Raw genomic sequence first — 6,099 nt, 5'->3', positions numbered from 1 at the left:
TTTTTAGTGTCATATCTTAGTCTCAGATGGCCTTTGTTTTCTTTTTTTCTTCTTTCTCGAGCAAATAAAAACTTGTTAAGCATGACATATAGTGTAAAACTTTTAATTTATTTAGTACTTTATTAATCTCAATCTCAGATGGCCTTTTTTTCTTTTTTTCATTTTTCTCGAGCAAATAGAAAATTGTTAAGCATGAAGTGCAGTGTAAAACTTTTAATTTATTCAGTACTTTAATCACAGTAAACATTCATGAATTACAAATTAAAATAAGTAATATGCTGCTTTAGATTGAAATTTTGAGGTCTGAGATTATTAAAGGCATGTACATGTTACTATAATTCAGTAATTATAATTATATAACAACATTACATATAGAGTATGTATTATTTGTAATTAGTTACTTATATATGTAGATTTTATATATATATACACACACACACACACACAGAGGGAGAGATAGAAAAAGAGTATTAGAAAGAGAAAGAAAAAATATTAATATTTATCATGATGACTAAAAAATCAAAAGCTAACATAATCCCATTAGATTTACTGATGAAGACATTCATTTTTTCAACAAAAAACCCTAATATTTTCTCCTGATTTAGTAGAAACTTTACTTGGTTGCATGTATCTTTAGTGGAATTATATTTTGTTTTGAAGGTCTCCCATTAACCGTCATATTCCAAATATTTTAAACAGATTAAACAAGGGAAATTTTTTTTGTGGGAGGCTCTTTAAGCTGCTAGTAATAGTTGTCTGCTATACCTATATTTCTTTGTTTTTAACTTGCTATTTTAAAATAAGATTTATAACAAGTTTGCAAATATTTACAGAGCAGTTTGTGTACCCTTCACCCAACTTTTCACCCAAGTTCCCCCAATATTAGCATCTGACCATTAAGGTACTATGCAATCATAGTACATTAATCAAAACTACCTTTTACATTATTACAGTGCTAACCTACAAAGTGTATTTGGATTTATCCAGTGTTATTGTGTTACTGTTGGTTTTGTTTTGTTTTGCTTTGTTTGTTTGTTTCATTATGCTAATTTCCTTTTTCCGGTTCTGGGATAAAATCCAGCATGCCAAGGCATAGTGAGTTTCATGTCTCCTTACTTTCTTCTGCTAGGTAGTAGTTTCCCAGTCTTTCCTTGTTTTTTCATGATCTTGCTGGTCTTGAGGTGTTCTAGTCTGGTGTTTTCATAAAACGTTCCTCAGTTTGTGTTTACCTGAGTTTTGTTTGTTTGTTTGTTTTTTGAGACAGGGTCTCCCTCTGTTGCCCAGGCTGAAGTGCACTGGCAGAATCACAGCTCATTGCAACCTCCACCTCCTGTGCTTAGGTGAACCTCCCACCTCAGCCTCCCAGGGAGCTGGGACTACAGGCAGGGACCACCATGCCCAGATAATTTTTGTATTTTTTGTAGAGACAGCATCTCGCCATGTTGCCCAGGCTGGTCTCAAATGCCTGTGCTCAAGCAACCCACCTGCCTCTGCCTCCCAAAATGCTGGGATTACACGTGTGAGCCACCAGGCCTGGCCGGATGTTTTTCTTATTATCAAAGTAAGTTTATGGTTTTAAGGAGAAAATAGCCCACAAGTGAAGTGACCTCATCGCATCATATCAGGAATTCATGGTGTTAAAATGACTGATTACTGATGAGGTTAGCCTTCACCAACTGGAGTTACGTCTGCCAGGCTTCACAACTGTGCAATTCTTTTTCTCTTTCCATATTCTGTTCACTGTAAGAGGGTAACTGAGCTCATCCCACATTCAAGGGGAGAGAAATTAAGCTCCACCACTGAGAGGGAAGAATTTCATTGCTTCCATAAGCTTATGTTAATACCAAAGTCATTAATAAATACTTTGGAGGCTAAATACATTTGAAACTGTGCAAATATCTTGTTTCTCCTTAAAATGTACTCACAAATTTTAGCATTAATTAGTGGACCTCTTTGAGGAAGTATTAGTGGAAGATTCTACTGATAATTTTCTATTTTCTTTATTCATTCACATGTATTATTTGGAATGTTCCTTCTTTCCTTCCATCTTTCTTTTGCACTTCCTTTCTGTCTCTGCAAGATGCTACAGACTCATCTTATGTTTTTCTTCCTTTAACTCTAGAATACCCATTTCTCTAAGAATTCCTAGGTATTTGATTAGATGATTGAGCTTAAAAATCAAGATCTGGGCTGAAGTATGCTTGCTGCTTTTGAGGTGTCACTATTACTAGGCCCTTTCACAGAAGTCAAGGCATATATGTGCATATAAAAACTCATGTATACAAATACATGTGTGTGTTCATTTCAATATCTATTTTTCTGTATGTGTATGTGTATATATGTATTTATATACACGTTTCTTTGTGTGTGTGTGTATATATGTGTATCTGTGTGTATGTGTGAATTGCAACCTAACATAGTATGTAAATTAACTACAACATAACTTAAAAGGATATTCTTGTAAATAGCTGAGTCCCAGACAATTACAGTAGTCAAGAGATAGTCAATCACAGGTTGCCAACTGATTATGCTATGTCCATATAAGGAAATTTCTGATTATACCATGCCAAATAAGGCTTATACCCAGGTGTAACAAATTAAGTTGCTTTTAAGTCCCTTCCTTTTTCTTCTGTAAATATTGAATGCTGACATTGATGGGTGAGCAATTGGAAGCACTCTGAGCACTGCCTGATTCAGGAAATATTCTTTGCTCAAATAAACATTCTGAAATTTAATTCTGAAGTTTTTAAAACAATATGTGTACATACACAAATATATGGGTGTGGGTGTGAGAGCACACACAGACATACACTAAGACAATATTATAGGGGTCAGTCTAGACTTTACTCCTTACCAATAGATAGTAATGGTGATTTTGGAAAAGCAATGTATTCTTATTTGTGTCCCCTTTCTATTAAATGCCCCTGTTTTCTCTCCTTCCAACATCATCTGTTATCTAAACTTTTAATAAAATTACAACTTGACTACTGGGAAATCATGGTTGTTGATAGCTAATATATGGCCAATCTTAAAATTATTTAAATACATTATTTCTTAAATAGTGAGGAAACTGAGGCTTTGAGAGACCAAAAAAAATAAATGAGGTAAATCTGCAAATGTACATATTAAAGATATTAGATAAATTAAAAATGTTCTTTTCTCAAGTGAGTTCCGTCTCATTTTTGGTGATGTGACACTGACTTCTATATCCCACCTTTTCATAAATATTTTCAGTATATATCTTTATAGAAGCTATGTTTTCTGACAAAAATTTAGCTATTGCCATTTGAAGATATGACACATTTTTCTGTATGCATCTTATTTTAGGCTACCAACTCACTTTCGTGTAAAAACAAGAAACTTATTATCTTCCAGGTTCCAGAAAAAAAATACAAAATTTGAGTTGCATAAATTCTCTCTTCTCTAATATTTATAGTTTCAGAGGAAAAATATAGCCATAAAGTACAAAAATCACACAGAATATAATAAAAATGTAGTTAGCATTAAAACATTTGTCACAAAGGAAAATCACATAGGAAAATAATATATATATATAAAACCTTATTTATTCTGTTCTTGTGGTAAGAGTACTTCAGTGCTTTTCATAGTTGAAAAAAATAGTAATAACTATTTTATTAAAATGTGTTTTCCTTCATGGGAAATCATATTGAATATACTCTAAAATAAAGTAATCATTTCGCTACTTTGCAACAGAATATTTTGCTTCCTTTTTGTTTTGCTTTGGGAGCTCAAAGCCAGGTTTTATCATGTTGTTTGTTTTTTTCTTGATTTGCTTGAGAAAAAAAGATAGAAGATGGCCAGCAATCTATCAACTATTTTCTCTGAGTCATTCTGAAGATTGATTTTTTTTTTTCAAGCTTAAGACAATAAAAAGTCAATGAACTAGCTACATGTCTTAAAGTATTTGTGAAATGATACTAAATGCAGCTACTGTAAATAACAAATACATCCGGAGTCTATGGTTTTTTTTTTGTTCTTTTCCAGGACCCAAACCATCTTTTAAACGCATTCTTAGTTTGGCATAATTTTTTTCTTTTTATATATATATATATATATGAAAAAAATGTGTGTGTGTGTGTATAGATATATATATATTTAGATGCAGTCTGGCTCTGTTGCCCAGGCTTGAGTGTAGTGTCCAGATCTTGGCTCACTGCAACCTCCGCCTCCCGGGTTCAAGTGATCCTACTGCCTCAGCCTCCCGAGAAGCTACACCACCATACCCAGCTAATTTTGTATTTTTAGTAGAGATTGGGTTTCACCATGTTGGCCCAGCTAGTCTTAAACTCCTGACTTCAGGTGATTTGCCCTTCTTGGCCTCCCAAAGTGCTGGGATTAAAGGTGTGAACCACTATACCCGGCCTCCTATAAATTTTATAGCATTACTGAGTTGCATATTTGTTTAATAAAACAAGTTACACAGGTGCTGATAATATTTAAGTGCAAGAAATGTTTTAAAATGTAATTCAGGAAAAAAGTTTATAATATATTGTGCTTTTATAAAACAAAAATTTAGCTTTAAAACTATAAAGTGATTGTAGGATTATATAAATTTTATTTGTCTTTTATTAATTTGTTCTCTCTAGTTAGTCTTTGTAGGGATTGCGTTAATGTGCCATTCCTCTATGTAGATGAAAAGTATGCTATGAATTAAATTTATGTTAAAATGTATTTGTTCTCCTTAATTTTCTTTCTTCAATTAATTAAACATGCTACATTTACTATGTAACATGCGCTGGTCAAAACATGGAATACAAAAGTAAATGAGCTAGAAAAGCATCTGCCTTCTATGAGCTAATAAACTGACAGGTGCCTCTAAATTTATCTTATTCTACTAACATTAGTATAGAGATCTCCTGAATCTTAGGGTCCTTTCCATATTCAGATTCAAGATTTCCTGCTTGAATAACGAGTACTAATTTGAACTTATCCTAAGTAATGCCCGGCATTTAAAATGGCCATGCACTCAATTCGAGCATTTAACCATGGTAATTTTGAGTTATTCTGTGTTTCTTAAATAGTGAAGCTCGATAATTATATTAACTGAAACCACAGGAATGTTAGAAGTCTAACAAAACCTAAAATTCAAACCTGAACCCAAAGCCACTTCAAAATTCTTTGTATAAACAGAAAATGCTATAATAATAGTCAATGCTATCAATTGTGGTTGGATAACTTGAGAAGAGTAATTATGAAACTTGGAAAAGCAATTCTCAGAATCATATTGTTCAGTTTATATTTTACATAGGTTTATAGATAATTACACAAATAAATGTAAAATATCTTACAATGTAGCAATATATATTTAAAAAGTAACTAGAAACAATTTTATGATTTATCTAGTTTGACACATTTTTATTTTTTTCTTTTTACCAGAATGAGAGGAAGTGTTGAAGGTGGAGGAGCTGACACTCAGTATCTACAGAAATGAAAAGCGAAATTTTACAACTGTTACAAACGTCACATTTGGCTTTTTGGCAACTTTAAAAGAAAAATGACATTATCTAATACACATCATGTTAGTTCTCATTTCACGACTGTGAGCTCTTTCTAGAATATAATATGTCATGAAATTCACTGAAATAGATTTTTTAAATTGGTTCTTCATTTTTAGTGGATTCATTTTGTTAAGACAAACAGTGGCAATCATAATTTCAGATTGCTCGAAATTCAATATGAGATATTCAGAAATATAATTTATGATTATTATTTTCTCAGAGAAAAAGTAAGGAATGTAATGAGTATATGATAAATAAAGTAAAAATTTTCACAGAGTATCTGTGAACAAGAAATCTTACTTAAGAAAAGGACTCTCAAAAAATTTTTAAGTAAGTGAAGTATATGAGGTACTAATCAAGAACACCATAAGGATAGTGGATAAGAAAACAATGAACAGGAAGACCCTGACTAGGGCAGAAACAAGATCATAAGAAAGCAGAAAGTTATCCAGACTAATCCAAACTCTTAAATTATGAGTGAAGCATTGAAAAAACGTAAGAAGAAAGCAGAGGTTGACCAGAAAAGCAAAAAATAAATAATTAAGTTTTTGTTGGTACACATGTGTACATATTCGTGGGG

Source organism: Mandrillus leucophaeus, unplaced genomic scaffold, assembly GCF_000951045.1.
Source record: "Mandrillus leucophaeus isolate KB7577 unplaced genomic scaffold, Mleu.le_1.0 Scaffold1286, whole genome shotgun sequence".
Taxonomy (NCBI): Eukaryota; Metazoa; Chordata; class Mammalia; order Primates; family Cercopithecidae; genus Mandrillus; species Mandrillus leucophaeus.
The sequence above is the reverse complement of the archived record's forward strand: the minus strand, read 5'-3'. Positions refer to the sequence as shown.